Raw genomic sequence first — 17,192 nt, forward strand, 5'->3', positions numbered from 1 at the left:
ATGATGTGGACAGGTGGTAGGCCCTGCTGCAGAGGGGGCTGAGACCTTAGGGATCTGAATTCTTCTCTATTTTAACCAGAGCTTGCTTTTATCTGCTTAAAAGGCTGGTGTCACTATAAGATTTAAATGAAAGAACTCTGTATTTTAAAGATAAAAGAATCAGAACCCATTGTGCCAAAGCAAGAGTCCCTAGTTTATAGAACAAGTGAACAGAAAAAATATAGAGAGCTGCTCATATATCTCCAACTCCTTTGTGGGCCTGGGGATGGAGCCAAGGAGGAGGTAGGATCCAGATTCATGGTTTCCATCTCCTGGAGAACCTATTGTGAAAGAAGGACTGCTCCCCTCTGAGATGAATCCAAACCTTTCAAGCCAGGAAGGAAAGGCTAAGCCAAACCCCGGAAGATAAACGGCAGGATTGTGTATCAGCTGGGGGAGGTTAAGCTGTGGAACAAAGATGCCAAACATTCAGTCACTTAACCAAGAAAAGGCTTCTGCCCCTCACATAAAAGTCCAGGGTAAAGCCTTAGGTTGGGGTGGCTCTTTGCCATGCTGTGGGGTCCATTGGTTAGTGTGAAGTCAAAGGAAGAAGCATTTTAAAATACATCTATTATGGAAGATTTCAAACATCTACAAAAGTGGAATGGTATCATGATGCACTTTCAGAGAAATCTAGACTCTTTCTCCTTCCGCCTCCTTTCACAAGTTGCTGTTGTTGTTCAGTCACTAAGTCGTGTCAGACTCTGAGCAACCCCGTGGACCGCAGCATTCTAAACTCCTCTGTCCTCCACTGTCTCCCAGAGCTTGCTCAGACTCATGTCCATTGAGTCGGTGATGCTCTCCAACCATCTCATCCTCTGCTGCCCCTTCTCCTCCTGCTTTCAATCTTTCCCAGCATCAGGGTCTTTTCCAGTGAGTTGGCTCTTTCAATCAGGTGGCCAAAGTATTAGAGCTTCAGCTTCAGCATCAGTCCTTCCAATGAATATTCAAGGTTGATTTCCTGATCTCCTTGCAGTCCAAGGGACTCTCAAGAGTCTTCTCCATCACCACAATTCAAAGCATCAATTCTTCGGCACTCAGCCTTCTTCATGTTCCAACTCTCAAATCCGTACATGACTACTAGAAAAACCATAACTTTGACTGTACGGACCTTTGTCGGCAAAGTGATGTCTCTGCTTTTTAATATGCTAAGTTTGTCATTGCTCTCTATAGGTAATCATTCAAAAAAAATTGGTTACTATCCCAATTAAAAATGCTGTGTGTGTTTACACAGGTATACATGCTCTCTCCCTCCTTTCTTGAATAAATGGCTGTATACTAAACATACTTTTCTCCACCTTTCCTTTTTTTTTTTTTTCCTTTTGGGGAGAGAAAGGGAAGCCTTTATTCCTAACAGTTTGTCTGTTAGTAGCTTGTCAGAAGCATCCTGTATGAATCAGACAAAAGCACCGAATGCTCCTGACTCCTGTGTTCAAATCACACTTTACATACCGTTAACTCAGTCTGTTTGTATGTTTCCGATTTAGAATCGCCCCCATTTGTTTGCTTTTTAACTTTTTAATGCTTTTTATTGAAGTATAGTTGTTTTGCACTGTTGTGTTATTTTCAGGTGCACAGCAAAGTGATTCAGCTTCATGAACATATATATATGCATATATATATAATTCTTCAGATTCTTTTCCATTCTAGGTTATTATAAGATACTGAATATAGTTCCCTGTGCTATGCAGTAGGTCTTTGTTGTTTATCCGTTTTACATATAGTGCTGTGTATCTGTTAATCCCAAACTCCTAATGTATCCCTCCCTCCCCATCCCATTTTCTGCTTCGGTAACCATAAGTTTGTTTTCTGTTGATGAGTCTATTTCTATTTTGTAAATAAGTTCTTTTGTATCACTTTTCTAGATTCCACATCTAAGTGATATCATATCTGTCATTCTCTGACTTCATTCACTTAGTATGATAATCTCTAGTTGTACCTGTGTTGCTGCAAATGGCATTGTTTCATTCTTTTTCATGGCTGAGTAATATTCCATCGTATGTATGTACATGCTGCTGCTGCTAAGTCGCTTCAGTCGTGTCCGACTCTGTGTGACCCCATAGATGGCAGCCCACCAGGCTCCGCCATCCCTGGGATTCTCTAGGCAAGAATACTGGAGTGGGTTGCCATTTCCTTCTCCAATATGTATGTATATATATGTATGTAATTACATATATCCAGTAGTTACATTCCATTGTATGTATGTGTGCATATTTTATATACACACACACACACCCACCCCACATCTTCTTTATCCATTCATCTGTCAGTGGACATTCAGGTGGCTTCCATGTCTTGGCTATTGTAAATAGTGCTTCTATGAACACTGGGGTGCATGTATCTTTTCAAATTAGAATTTTCATCATCTTTGGGTATATGCCCAGGCGTTTTTTGAGGAACCTCCATACTGTTTTCCACAGTGGCTTTACCAATTTACATTCCCACCAGCACTGTAGGAGGGTTTTGTTTTCTCCACACAGTTTCCAGTGTGTGTTATTTGTAGACTGTTTGATGGTGGCCTTTCTGACCAGTGTGAGCTGATACCCCATTGTAGTTTGGGTGTACATTTCTCTAATAACTAAGGATGCTGCGCATCTTTTCATGTATTCTCCACCTTACTTGTTTTCACTTAACATTGTAGCTGGGAGATCACCCCAAAGCAGTGTATCTAAATGGTCCTCACCATTTTAGCTGCTGCTTGGAACTCCATTGCATGGGTGGACCATCGTTTACTCAACCAGTGCCCAACTGATGGGCATTTGGATTGTTTCCAGCCTTTTGCTGCCACAAACCATACTGCAACAAGTAGCTTTGTGCATATATCTTTTCTATTTTGCCATTGTGGTTTTTGGACAGATGCCTAGAAGTGGGATTGCTGGGTCAAAGGGTAAATGCATATGTAATTTAACTAGATACTGCCAAATTCCCTTCTATAGGAGGTCTACTGTTTTGCATTCCTGCCAGCAATATATAAGCACACTCAGAAGAATTACTCTCCCAATCTTATGTTTTATAGATGAAAGAACAGAGTACAGGACCATTAAATAACATGCCCAGGTCATGGAGCCATTAAGTAGCAGAGCTGGAACTTGGCCCCAACCAAGAAATGTTTCCCCAGCGGATTAGACGTATGGCAACAGGCTGGGACGACCTTATTCTCTACCCTTTGAGGAGAAGGTTTAGGGAGGTTAACCCCTCCGTAACCAGCATCCTGGCCTCCTGTGACTGGCTCAGTCTCCAGTGGTTACATCCCAGTTCCGGAAAAGCTCTGTGTGTTTCCCACCTTTGGGGCCTCTCAGGGTGGTTTGTCATCCCACCAGGGTGACCCCTGTTAGAAGCAGCCTTTCCTTCCTGTCCCATGTGAGTCATCACTGAGCAGCCACCAGTCTGGAGCTCATGCTTCTTTCTCTGCTAATTAGAGCATCTATTTTCATGCTCAAATGTGATACATGCATGCAAAGGGGGAACAAATGTTCCTGACGATCAACTGCTTCTCTGGAGACAGAGTCATTTCAGGGAGCACTTACATTTTTAAAATTTTATAATGAAGTGACTCAGCGTCCCTCAGAATGCATGGAGAGGATCATGCCACCAAGGACAAGAATAAAGCGAGGTGCAGAAAGCTTCACATGCAGAGCCCAGTACATTCTTCGCATCAGTAACCCTCATACCATCCTGCGTGGTGGGCATTGTTACCTCCTTTTCACAGAGGAGCGAACTGAGGCTCAGGGAGGTTGGATGAGTTGCCAGAACTCACAGAGCTGGCTGATGGCAGAGGTTGTTCATATCTAGCTACTCCGGCACCGTGTTTTTTCCCAGGGCTTTCACTTCCGTTTCAGTAGAAGATCCAAACCATACACAGGAAAACTGGGGCTTCTACCTTCGGCAGTCACAGCCCCCTTCCTCTGGGTCCACTCACCCCCTGGTTCATCTACACTCTCTTCCAAGAAGATGGCATCTAGCACCACGTCTGGTATATCCACTGGGTTGTGTTGAGCTGTAGGAAACAGAGGTCATAACCCAATCTGGTTTAGATCCTTGGGTGGATTTCTTGTCTCATAGAACTTGGATGCAGGGTAGGCTTCAGAGACTAAATGTCAGACCTTTACCTTTTTGTCTCTCGTGTCTTCTGCTCTACCTTTTGCAGGATGTCAATCTGTCATCCTGCAAACTGCCCCACCCCAACCCAGATGGCAAAGTGGCTGCCAGTGACTTTCAGATTATTCATGATCAGGGAGAGAGAGGAGGTTTCTTCCAGAATATTCTCGAGAAGGCCAGAAAAACCTTAACACTTGCCTTCTTTAGTTTCATTGACTCAAATAGGATCCAGTGCCCACTCCAGACGAGTCACATGGCCAGAGGATGGGGCCCTTTGTTGCTTAGACTTGAGCATTGTATTCCACTCCTAGTGCATGGATGAAGTTATTCCCCCAAGCGCAGGGGAGATGTGGACAACAGAGCATATATTAGGTAGTTATAATGAGAAAGGGTATGGGTATTGGATAAGCAATCCCCGTGTCCACTACTGTTCTCACACTCATACCTCTACCCTGACCTCTGAGTTCCAAACTACTAATAGCTCCACTTAAATGTCTAATATGCACCTCAAGGGTAGTTCAGTTCAGTCACTCAGTCATGTCCGACTCTTTGCGACCCCATGAACTGCAGCACGCCAGGCCTCCCTGTCCATCACCAACTCCCGGAGTCCACCCAAACCTATGTCCATCGAGTCGGTGATGCCATCCAGCCATCTCATCCTCTGTCATCCCCTTCTCCTCCTGCCCTCAATCTTTCCCAGCATCAGGGTCTTTTCCAATGAGTCAACTCTTCGCATCAGGTGACCAAAGTATTGGAGTTTCAGCTTCAACATTGGTCCTTCCAGTGAACCCCCAGGACTGATCTCCTTTCGGATGGACTGGTTGGATCTCCTTGCAGTCCAAGGGACTCTCAAGGGTAACATGACCAAAAAAATCACTTGATTCACTTCCCACCATCTAGCTCTCCCCTAGTCTTCTCCATCTCAGTAAGTGCGTAAACCATTCGGCCAGCTGCTGAACCCCTAAATGTATTCATCTCTTATCACTCACTCCTTCACACAGCAAGCCCTCGTCACACTGGTATTATTTTGGTTCCTAGAATTGTTCCTACCTCAAGACCTTTGCACATGCTATTCCTTCCACCTGATACACTCACGACTTAAGCTTTCATGGCAAGCTGGTTCTTAATCACCTCTCCTGGTCACCCTATCTATATTCAGTGCCCACCCTGTCCCTCACATGTCACCATCTGTCATGTCACTGTTTTGGTTTCTTTTTTTTGTTTGTTTGTTTGTTTTGGTTTCTTCTAAGAACTTATTACTGTGTGAAACAGTCTTGTTCATTCATTTTGTTTGCTTGGTTATTTTCTGTCCTCTTTCTAGAAGGAAAGATTTATGCCATCAAAGACCTCACCTGTCTCGTTCAACTCTGTTTCCCATGGATCTATGCAAATATCTATCTGTGTGATACCTATGCAAATATCTACATGCACACTGCTCCCTGGAGTTGTACAGCATAGCAGCCCCAGCTGTATCCCAGAACCTAGAATATGCCTGGTACATAGTAAATGCTTAGTATATGCAGATAGATAGTTGAATGGATGCTCAGGTAGATGAGTGGAGGGATGAGTGGAAAGATGGGTATATGGGTGTACAGGTGGATGAATGGATGGATGGACGGACAGATGAGGTGGAGGGTATCCTGAGTTATAATCCTGCCTGTGAGTAGAGAAACTATATGTTCAATAGCTTCTTATGGGGCCAGAGATGTTCTCTGGAATCCAGAAAATAAATTTATTGCCTTCCCTCTACCATTTCATTCTTCAGTTAGGTTTGGAGGCAGGGGAGGAGTGTGTTAGCTTTGAAACCCTGAGTGATTTCAAATGTCCATTCCTATCAGTTTCAGACTGTGACACGGACAAAGAGTCTGTGTCCGACTCTTTGCGACCCCATGGACTGCAGCACCAAGCTTCCCCTGTCCATCACCAACTCCCAGAGCTTGCTCAAACTTGTGTTCATCAAGTCAGTGATGCCATCCAACCATCTCATTCTCTGTCATCCCCTTCTCCTCCTGCTTTCAATCTTTCCCAGCATCAGGGTCTTTTCCAGTGAGTCAGTTCTTCGCATCAGGTGGCCGAAGTATTGAAGCTTCAACTTCAGCATCAGTCCTTCCAATGAATATTCAGGACTGATCTCCTTTAGGATGGACTGGTTGGATCTCCTTGCAGTCCAAGAGACTCTCTCTCAAAAGTCTTCTCCAAAACCACAGTTCAAAAGCATCAATTCTTTGGCACTCAGCCTTCTTTATGGTCCAACTCTCACATCCATAAATGACTACTGGAAAAACCTTAGCTTTGACTATATGGACCTTTGTTGGTAAAGTAATGTCTCTGCTTCTTAATATGCTGTCTAGGTTTGTCATAGCTTTTCTTCCAAGGAGCCAGCATCTTTTAATTTCATGGCTGCTGTCATCATTGTTTCTCCATCTATTTGCCATGAAGTGATGGGACAAGTGCCATCATCTTAGTTTTTTGAATGTTGAGTTTTAAGCCAGCTTTTTCACTCTTCTCTTTCACTTTCATCAAGAGGCTCTTTAGTTCCTCTTTGCTTTCTGTCCATAAGGATGGTGGTATCTGCATATCTGAGGTTATTGATACTTCTCCCAGCAATCTTGATTTGAGCTTGTGCTTTATCCAGCCTGGCATTTTGCATGATGCATATTTATATGCAGACACATAAGTTAAATAAGTAGGGTGACAGTATATAGCCTTGATGTACTCCTTTCCCAATTTGGAACCAGTTCGTTGTTCCATGTCTGGTTCTAACTGTTGCTTTTTGACCTGCATACAGATTTCTCAGGAGGCAGGTAAGGCAGTCTGGTATTCCCATCTCTTTCAGAATTTTCCAGTTTGTTGTGATCCACATCGTCAAGGGCTTTGGTGTAGTCAATAAAGCAGAAGTAGATGTTTTTCTGGAATTCTCTTGCTTTTTTGATGATCCAGCAGATGTTGGCAATTAGATCTCTGGTTCCTCTGCCTTTTCTAAATCCAGCTTCAACATCTGGAAGTTCACAGTTCACAAACTGTTGAAGCCTGGCTTGGAGAATTTTGAGCATTACTTTGCTAGCATGTGAGATGAGTGTAATTGTGTGGTAGTTTGAACATTCTTTGGCATTGCCTTTCTTTGGGATTGGAATGAAAACTGCCCTTTTCCAGTCCTGTGGCCACTGCTGAGTTTTCCAAATTTGTCCATTCATATAACCCCATGTGATTCCTAATCCAGTATCTCACTGCCACCCAGACAGGCCACTTGTTGTTCATTACTCTGCCTTAAAAAGTGTCAAAGGAATAGCATCCTAGAACTAAAATAATAACTATTATCATAATGACTAACATCTGTATAGCACTTTATAGGCTACAAGATATTTGCATAGACTATCTCAGTTATTCTTCACAATCAGTCTGGTGCTATTGGCATTATTATTATGTCGTTGAGGCTCAGAGGGAACCTTATAGATGATCTAGTCCAGAGATAGCAAATTCTTGACACACAAGCCATCGCCTTCTAATCTGCACCTGTGGCAGACATCACTAATTGAGCCACTGTTTTCTGTTTAGCCCAGTCTGAACCCTGGAATCCTCCTCAATATTGCAAGCAGCCACCTCCAATCAGTCAGACTGATACATGTGACAGGAAGTGTTTTCTCTGTGGGCTAGTCCATGTCCCTCATTTTGCATGTGTGAAGCTCAGGACTAGAGATGCTGCTCAATGGGTTCGTGGCAAAGCCAGTGTTAGAACCCTGCAGTCTTGGCCCACATGCACATAGTCAGAGGTCTTCCCCATGACTCCTGCACATGATTCAAGGTGATGACGCTTCTGATTTAACCGAGCATTGGGGGCTTTTAAAGGTCCCCAGGAGACTCTTAATTTGCAGCCAAGTTTGGAAATTACTCAAGTTTTCTCCATCTATAACAGTGCTGGTCATATTTTCCTGATGTTAAGAAGTGCCTGTGGCTACTTGTTAAATGTATACTGTGTATTTGTAAATATGCAGGTCTCCCTCCAGGAGAATCTGATTCAGATCTGGCATAGGGCCCAGGAATCTGCATTTTTATAAGCATCCCAGGTGATTCTGATCACCTGGGGAAGTTGGACCATGCAGCTCTAAGCATGTGCAACCATGACTATCTTTGGGAACCCCGAGAATGAGGCCAGTCAGCTCCTGAGTGGCAGGAGCTAAGGAGTGGCCTGGGCTTTGGCTCTAAACAGTTGCAAAGACTTGTGTCCATTTACCAGGCAGTTGTCTTTCTTTTTTTAAGTCTCCAGTCTAGATTATTATGTAATCCATCTGAAGAATTTATAGGAATAATATCACCCTCATGCCTGGCTTCTGTAGAAAAAGGAACAGCAAGGAGAGAGAGAAAGTAGAACACAGAAGTAAGAATGAAATGAAAATTATTTGTCTGTTTTAGACAAGCAATTTTCTCTAATGTACTGTTCTCTTATGTGGTTGTCCTTCTGAGAGCTCAAGGGCTTTTTAAGGTGGGGCAAATCCGGGGGTTGTTCTTGAGAGAGACAGTTAGCCTTGGGTGGCTGGGAATGTGGGCAGGCCTTGCTGGGATAAGAGCCAACATGTGGGCCAGGAGACCCCATCACCCACCACCCGTCCCCCAGGGATGGGACAGCGCAAAAGTGCTGAGACAGACACTGTGTGTCAGACACTGAGCTGGGTTCCTTTCATCTCCAGGAAAATCCTACAAAGTACTATTAATAGCTCCAATTTACTGATGAGTAAACTGAGGTTCAGGCTTCCCTGGTGGCTCTGTGATAAAGAATCCATGTGCCAATGCAGGAGACGTGGGTTTGATCCCTGGGTCAGGAAGATCTCCTGGAGAAATAAATTGCAATCCACTCCAGTCTTCTTGCCTGGGAAATGCCATGAACAGAAGAGCCTGGAAGGCTACAGTCTCTGGGGTCACAAAGAATCAGATACAACTTAGCTACTAAACAACACCAGCAACAATAAAACTGAGGTTCAGTAAATGACTGTGTTTTGGGCTTGACCTAGAAACTTTTCACTTTAGAAGGGAAAAACAGCATTTAATCCAATTCCGAGTATTACCAGGAAGAGCCAGGCACACTGCAATATCAGGGTGAGAATATGCTTGGATATGCTTGGTGCTTTAAAAATGGAAACAATGGAGTCTTTTTTTTTTTTTCAACCATACATGTTAATGGAAAGACATAGTCTGGAGAATTACAAATAGCAGAATCTCTACCTAAATTTATTTGTCCTTGTAAAGTGGGTGATAAATCCAGAGCATAAAAGAAATGGGTCTGGAATTAAGAACAGAGCACAAAAATGCACCAAAAGCTTTGAATGTGTACACACCCTCTGGAAGACTGTAGCCAGCAGAGGCAGCTGTCTAGGAGTCGCCAAGGAAGTGGCCGTGGCCCGGTAGAAGGGGCAGAAGACAGCCAGGATGGCCTGCGATGAATGCAGGTGGCCATCTGTCCCTGGTAGTTAGCTGGTTACAGCAGTATTCCTTTCCTGTTGCTACTGTAGCAAAGTACCACAACCTTAGTTTTAATAGCTTCAACCAGATCTATTCTCTTACAGTGCTGGAGATCAGAAGTCCTAAGGCATTGGCAGGGTCACGTTCCTTCCAGGAGAGAATCCATTTGCTTGCCTTTCTGACTTCCAGAGGTTGCCCGCCTGGGTCATGGCCTCTTCCTCAAATCACTCTGACCTCTACCTTCTGTCCTCTGCTCTGTCACTGCGTTGTCTTCTGGGACTCAGGCTTTCCCACTTCCCTATTATAAGGACCCTTGTGATTGTATAGGGCTCACCCAGATAATCCAAAATAATCTCATTTTAGGATCCTTAGTTTATCACATTTATGAATTCTCTTTTGCCATTTAAGGTGACACATTTCCAGGTTCTTTGGATTAGGACGTGGACATCGTTCGGGGGTCGTGATGAGACCTGGCACATAACCCGAGAAAGCAGGCTGGACATCTTCTTGGGGGGCTGTCAAAAAGATGTGAGGGATTCACATGGCTGGGGTAGAGCTTGGGGCTTGGAGTTAGGCATTCATATTAAATGGTCATTCAGACTCACAGGGTTGTGAAGCTCACTTAAGGGTCAATACAACTGGGGAAACTGAGGCCCAGGGGCGTCTAAGGATCTGTTGAAAGTTGTTGGGCTGGGTTTCCTGCTTTCCTGCATACTGTCTGTTTCGTTCAGCTGACTTTAGAGAAAGGGGTACTTTTTTTTTAGCTTTTTATTTTGTACTGGAGTGTAGCCAGTTAACAGTGTGTGATGGTTGCAGGTGAACAGCGCAGGCACTCAGCCAAACATACATATGCATCCATTCTCCGAAAGGGGTACTGCTGTTTGCCGTCCCTCTTGTTTAAGGCAGAGAACAAAATCTACCAGATCTTTTGTGGGGTGGGCAGTGGTCCTTTGGAAAGGCCTGGAGCCCCTGAGTGTGAGCAGCCTGCAGAGACTTGCAGGGCCTCTGTGCTCTTTGACAGGTTCCCCCACCTCCGGGGCTTCCCATTGAGGGCGGGTGGAGAGGGCCAGGCGTGCCCAGAACCACTGCAGGGAGTGATGGCAAAGGGCCGGTGCCCCTGAGGCCGCCCGGCCACTGTGGGCACTGCCGGCTCTTTCCACAAGGAGGGAGCTTTGCCTCCTGCTCCAGATTTAGCTTGCAGGGTGGCTTCTGGGGGTGAGGGGGAAGCACTTGGAACCCAGTCAGCAAGAAGGCATTTCTCTCTCCCTCTTTGACCTTCTAGAGAACCCACATGTGTGCGTGCCTGGGTATTGAGGGGAAGAGGGAGGCTAGTCTACATGTTTTAATTATTTTTTATTTCCCCCCAAAAATGTGTGTGTGTGTGTATATATAATTTTTATTTATCTGGTTGTGCCAGGCCTTAGCTGCAGCATATGAGCTGCTCTAGTTCCCTGACCCCAGGTACATGGAGTCTTAGCCCCGGAACTGTTTATATTCTTGAGTTGGCCAGTTTCTCAGTGAATTCGTCAGAATCACTGATATCAGAACACCGGGGTTTTAGTCCCACCCATCTCTCCAGGTATATGACTCTAGATATCCATGTGACTTCTCTGGGCCTCAGTTTACCTGTCTGTGACATCAAGGGTCAGACTGGGTGATCCCCAGGGTGGCTTCAAATTCATCCAGCTTTTGCTTGAATGCTTCAAAACAGCTCCCCCGCCCGTCTCCCCACTTCCCGGCACTCCTGGGCTCTCAATCCCAGCTGGTCACTAGGATCAAATCCCCAGACCACACTCACTTTTGATCTCCACTGCGCCCGAATGGCTGGCCTGCGGCCTGGCCCCTCAGCAAACCAGGCTCTGTGAACAAGTAGGGCATGAGTCCAGGGATGAGGCCCCAGGCAAAGGGGCCCAAGCCACAGTGCCCGCACCCAGGGAGGGGAAGCCCCTGGTTCTGGCTCCCTTCTGCAAGGGCGCTGCAAAATCCCAGGAAACCGGTTGTTAAGGAGCCGGCAGCCGGGTACCAAGTCAGATAATGAGTGCTTGGGTTTTTCCACCGCTGTTTACCTTGGGTTAAGTATACGAAAATGATGTCATCTCTGCACCCGTCCAGCTGGCCCTGCCACCGGGGTCTCAGGCTCATCAGGGGCTCCTCCCCTCCCCATTCCGGTCACCCCCACCCTCATCAGTATGGGGGGGATGGGGGGGCAGTGAAGCCAGTCAACTTCACATCACCGCTCTCCCTCCCAGCCCCCCTTCTTCCCTTCCCAAGTTCATCCATTCTCATCTCTCACCAGGATAGACCGTGCTGGGGTCTCACTGGCCTACCTGCCGCCAGCCTGTCTCCTTCGACCCCTTCAACCCCCAAGGCCAGAGGAGCTTCCTAAATGGCCTCCTGCCTGGACCCTTGTCTGGCTTCAGTCCTGTGCTCAGAGGAAAGTGTAGCCTGACCTCAGGCCCCAGAGAGCTGATCTTCCATCCAGCCTCCCCCTACTTCCCCACCTCGCCCTGGACTTGAGCCTCAGGCCTTCAACCAGCCAGAGCTTCTTCCATAATCTGCAAGCTTTGCCTCCTTTCCTTCCCTGACACCTTCACCCCTGGAGGCCTCTTCCCTTCACCCTAGTTCCTCCTCAGGCTCAGAGCACCCCACAGAACCAACCCTCTCTGCCCTTGGATGTGCCTTCATGGCATCCTGCTTGAAAGAAAAAGGTCAGTGACTTTTTTCAGAGACTGGCAGAGGTTGCAAAGTTTGCAAGATGCAGAAAACGGCCCTGAGATTTGCTGATCACCTTGGGAGCAGATGTGTGTGGGGTGAAAGCAAAGCTGAGAACTTTGTTTGGGGAGGTAGATGAGACATTTAAGGCTGGGTAGGCCCCTCTTCGGATCAAGGCTGTGAGAATCCACCTCTTGTTGACCCTGATACCCTCTACCCAGCCCCTCCCTTAGACCTCCTTCCCATCCTGCCTGGCCTGAGCCCTTCGACAACGAGCGCACAGCTGCTTCAGGCATCCTCAGGACGCAGTATGCACGGGGTCGCTGAGGACAGCGGTCACAGCAGCCGCAGGGAGTGGCCAGATCCAGAGCTCAGGCAGGAACCGAGAATGGAGGCCCTGGGGGCACAAGGAAGGCGCGAGGGCAGCTCTGCAGCATCCACTGTGGCCCTTGGCTGGTTTCCTCTGAAGTGGCCCCAGTAAGCTCAGTTGGAAGGGTCTCCTGCTCCGGAAATCGACTCCCATCGAAAGGATGTGATCATAGATGCAAGCTCAGCTGTGAAAGTGAAAGTATTCGTCGCTCTGATTCCTCGTGACCTGGTGGACTGTAGCCCACCAGGCTCCTCTGTCCATGAGAGTCTCCAGGCAAGAATACTGCCATTTCCTTCCCCGGGGAAGCCCAAGCTCAACTGAGGACAAAGTAAATAAACCTCGTGGATGGTGCGTCATAAAGAGATGACAGCACAGAACAGCCAGCATCAGCTCCTTCACTCCTCACGGCACCCTCAGACAGGGCTCCATAGTCCCCCTTTTGCACATTTTGTACATTTAATACACACTTGGGCACATGGTCAAAGCCAGGCAGGTACCTTAACCATCCTGAACCTTTACTTCTGTTAAATGGGCTTATTGATACCTATGGTACAAGGCTTTGTGAGATTGAACGTAGCAGTGTATGTGACAGGCTTCAGCTCATAGCAGGTATCAAGTCACAGCTTCCTAAGAGCAAGGAGCCATCCTGGCCACGTGGGCAGATGGCAGCTAGGGGCATGGGGGTCTTTGACCGACGAAGTGAGTTGGGACCCCAGCATGGGACGAATAGGATGAGTTTCTGGGGTTCGAACTTCAGAAAGCCTGGCCTCTGGGTACTCCCTTCACCTGACCTCTGCCCACCCTTCCAGGCTCACGACAGGTCAAGCCACCCTGTGTCTACCACCTCCTATAGCTTGGTTCATAGATCACAGGGGCCCTGGGCTCATCTCCTGGCCCATCCCCGCCTTGACCATTCCGGAGTGGAAGAGCTAGTCCAGTTGACTCCCAGTCTGGAAACCACCCCTCCGAGGCGGGCGGAGGTGGCCGGTGAGGCCTGGCTTCATCCGGGTTCCAGCACAGCTGCCCCTATTACCCTGACTCGCCAGCCATGGCCACTTCCTCCCACCAGGCTGGGCCAGCAGTTGTGCAGCCTATAAATAGAAGAGTGAGATTCCGCGTGGCCCAGTGAATGGGCCGACATCCTGCCTCCGCCTGACTGAGCCCTGAGTCACAGGCCCCCACTGGAGGCCCGCCCGGGGCGGCCCAGGCCCACCCCGCTGCCTCGGCCTCGGAGGAAGCGCTGGGCGGCAGAGAGTCCCTGGGGAGGCCGACAGAGGCTTAGAGAAACGCGGCTGGCATTTCCTCCCCGTGAGGCCAGCACGCTGGCTGGCTCAGGGGGGTTAGTGTGCTGAGGGTGTGGGTGTGCACGACATGTGTGCCAGGGAGGGGTGCCGGGAGGCCTCCACGTCCCCTTCCGTGAGGGTCACGGGAAGGGGTTTCCCAGAGAGCTTCATCTGTGCTCACAGCGCCCTTGTTCTGGCTTCGGTCATCTCAGAGCCAAAACCAAATCCACACAGATAGACACCCACCCACACGAGCACCAGAAATCACTGGGAAGGCTGGAAAATGGGCCTGGGCAGGGGTAAGAAACAAAACAGCCCCAGAGGGCCAAGTGGCCAGACTGGGAGCAGGAATGAAGGGCAGGAGGCGGCGGGGGGCTCTGTGTCGCTCTGCCCAAGAGTCAGAAGGAGGTTCTGATCGGCTGCCCGGGTCCGTCCTGTGGCCAGGGCAGGAATGTGGTTCTGCTTTCTTGTCTCTTTCTCTCTCCTCCCCTAGAGCCACTAGACTGCACGCTCTGTGAGGACAAGCGTCAGGTCAGTGCTTGCTCACTGCTGTGTGCCTGCCGTATACTTGTTAGATGAGCACTGTTCACCCGCTCACATTGATCACACTCCCCTGAAGACTTGCACACTCACCCGCACACTCACCCGTACACTTTGACTCTTGCTCCCTGCTCAGGCCTCTTCAATGATTTGAGAATGTGAGCAGCCCCTCCTCTACTGTCACCTCCAGATCTCTCTCCTGCCAGGGTGCCAGGGGGCAAGAAATTCCAGGGAATTGTACCCTGGGCAGTTTTGACCCGTGAGTTCTTCCTAGGAAGAGGGACAATCTCCTGATTCATACGAAGGCATCCAGTGATTTCTTCATCCAGAGGGATCAGGGTGGAAAAACCTGCTTCTGCCCCCGTCTGAAAATCCTTGCTGGCTCCCTGTTGCCCCCAGGATGATGCCCCATCTCCTTTGCATGGTTTTCCAGAGGTCATAGGGAACCCCTGCCATCCAAACACTCCATGCTTGCATCCCTCTGTGCTGTGCCTGGGCTGATCCTGTCACCCAGAATGTTCTCAGCTCCCCCCATACCATCTGCTGTCACTTGCTCAGTTTGCAAACTCCTAGTTGTATTTCAGGACCCACCCAAATATCATCTCTGTGAGAGCATAAGCCACACTAACAGTGTCTGCCCCTCCCTTCCTCAGTTTGTCATGAACTCTCTAGAAACACAGAACTATGGGCCTGGTGATGTCTTAGAGACATATAGCAGTTTGCAACCCAGGAGTGGTTGGAAATGTGTGGGGTGTTTTCTGGTTGCCACGGTAACAGGGACTGCTATGGGCATTTAATGGCCAGGGCCTGGGAATGCAAACTAGGGAAAACTGTCTATCCTGAAGGTCAATAGCAGCCCACCAAGAAATACAGAGCAGTCTTCTTTTTGATGGGGAACCCAAGGCCCAGGGAGGGAAAGTGTCCTATCAAAGTTATGCAGCAAATTAGGCAGTAAGGTGATCGGCACCAACTTTCTGCGGGGAGCATTCCTGGGCAGTGGGCCTGAGCATGGGCCTCTGACCTTCCAGGTCCTCAGGTCCTGGCCTGGCCACACTACCACCACCAGGGATGTTGTAGGAAGTACATGTGGGAATAACCCCCAGCTCCCACCAGCTGCTGGCTTCCCAGGTGGCTTAGTGGTGAAGAATCCACTTGCCAATGCAGGAGACAAAAGAGAGGTGGGTTGGATCCCTGGGCTGGGAAGATCCCCTGGAGCAGGAAATGGCAACCCACTCCAGTATTCTTGCCTGGCAAATCCCATGGACAGAGAAGCCTGGTGGGTTGCAGTTCAAAGAGTCGCAGAGAGTCAGACACTGAGCGACTGGGCGTGCCCACATGCCTGCTCCTGCCTGTGCTCGTGGCCAGATGCCCTGAAGTGGCCCAGGATGTACCTGGAATATGAAACTGGTGTCCCCTGGGGAGGACAGAGGTGGGTTGTGGGCAGGGACCAGGGTTCTGCAATTACAGTGTCCCAACTCTGTGAGCTCATCTAAACACCAAAAAAGCCACCCTTTAAGTCTGAACCTGGGCACAAGTGGTTGCAACATTCCAGGGCTCAGCCTGGCTATGGGAGGTGGGCAGGGAGAGGTGGGACCCGGTGTCCCCTTAGTCAGCCCCCAGCCCTGCTCCGAGATGTCATGGCCATCTTTCCCCTGGCCTCCCACCCTCAGCCCTGGCCACCACTGGCCTCTCACGTAGGCGGGAGGAACTTTTTAAAAACTGAAAACTATACACAAAACCGGAGACAATAAAAATATAACAACCCCCCATATCTCTGTCATTCAGCTGTGACAGTCATCAACCAGTGGCTCATCTTGCCTCATCTAGACCCACCTCCCCATCCACATCTCTCTTCCTGTATGACTTTGAAGCAGATCCCAGGCATGACATCCATTCATCCATAAATATGTCAGTGTGTTTCTCTAAAAGGACCCTTCCTTACAAATAAACCATAATCATAGCACCAGGATCACACCCCCCAAATTAACAATTCCTGATATTGTTAGGGGTTCCCAGATGGTAAAAAATCTGCCTGCAAGGTGGGAGAACCAGGTTCAATCTCTGTGTCAAGAAGATCCCCTGGAGAAGGGAATGGCAACCCACTCCAGTATTCTTGTCTGGAGAATTCCATGGACAGAATTTCCATGGCAGGCTACAGTCCACGGAGTCACAAATAGTTGAACATGACTGAGCGACTAGCACTTCCTAATATTATCAAAGAGCCAATATTCACATTTCCAGTTGTGACATAGTTATCTTTTTACAGTTTATTTACATTTCAATCCGAAGAAGGTATAATTGGTCAGTATGTCTTTTGAGTTTTTTGGGCCAAGTGTTTTGTTTCATTTGTTGGAAGAAACTAGTTGTTTATCTGGTTGCATTTCATTCCATCTGGGCTTTGCTGATTGCTGCCCTGTGGTGCGGTTGGACGTGTTCTTCTATCCTTTGTTCTCCTGGTTATTAGAAGCAGATCTGATTCGTTTGTTTTGTTTTTTGGCAAAACTGTGTTGAGATTGGCAAGGTGGTGTTGAGATCTTTTATCAGGAGGTCCATGGTATCTGATTTGCTTTTAACATGCTAGCTGCCATTCAAACAGTCCGTCAGGGGCTGCCAAGTGGTATCGTATTTCATTCCTTCTGCTTTCATTAGCTGAAGTCTGTCTATAGCAGAAATGCTTTTCTCTTCATTAGTTACAT

This window comes from Bos indicus, chromosome 19 (assembly GCF_029378745.1).
Source record: "Bos indicus isolate NIAB-ARS_2022 breed Sahiwal x Tharparkar chromosome 19, NIAB-ARS_B.indTharparkar_mat_pri_1.0, whole genome shotgun sequence".
Taxonomy (NCBI): domain Eukaryota; kingdom Metazoa; phylum Chordata; class Mammalia; order Artiodactyla; family Bovidae; genus Bos; species Bos indicus.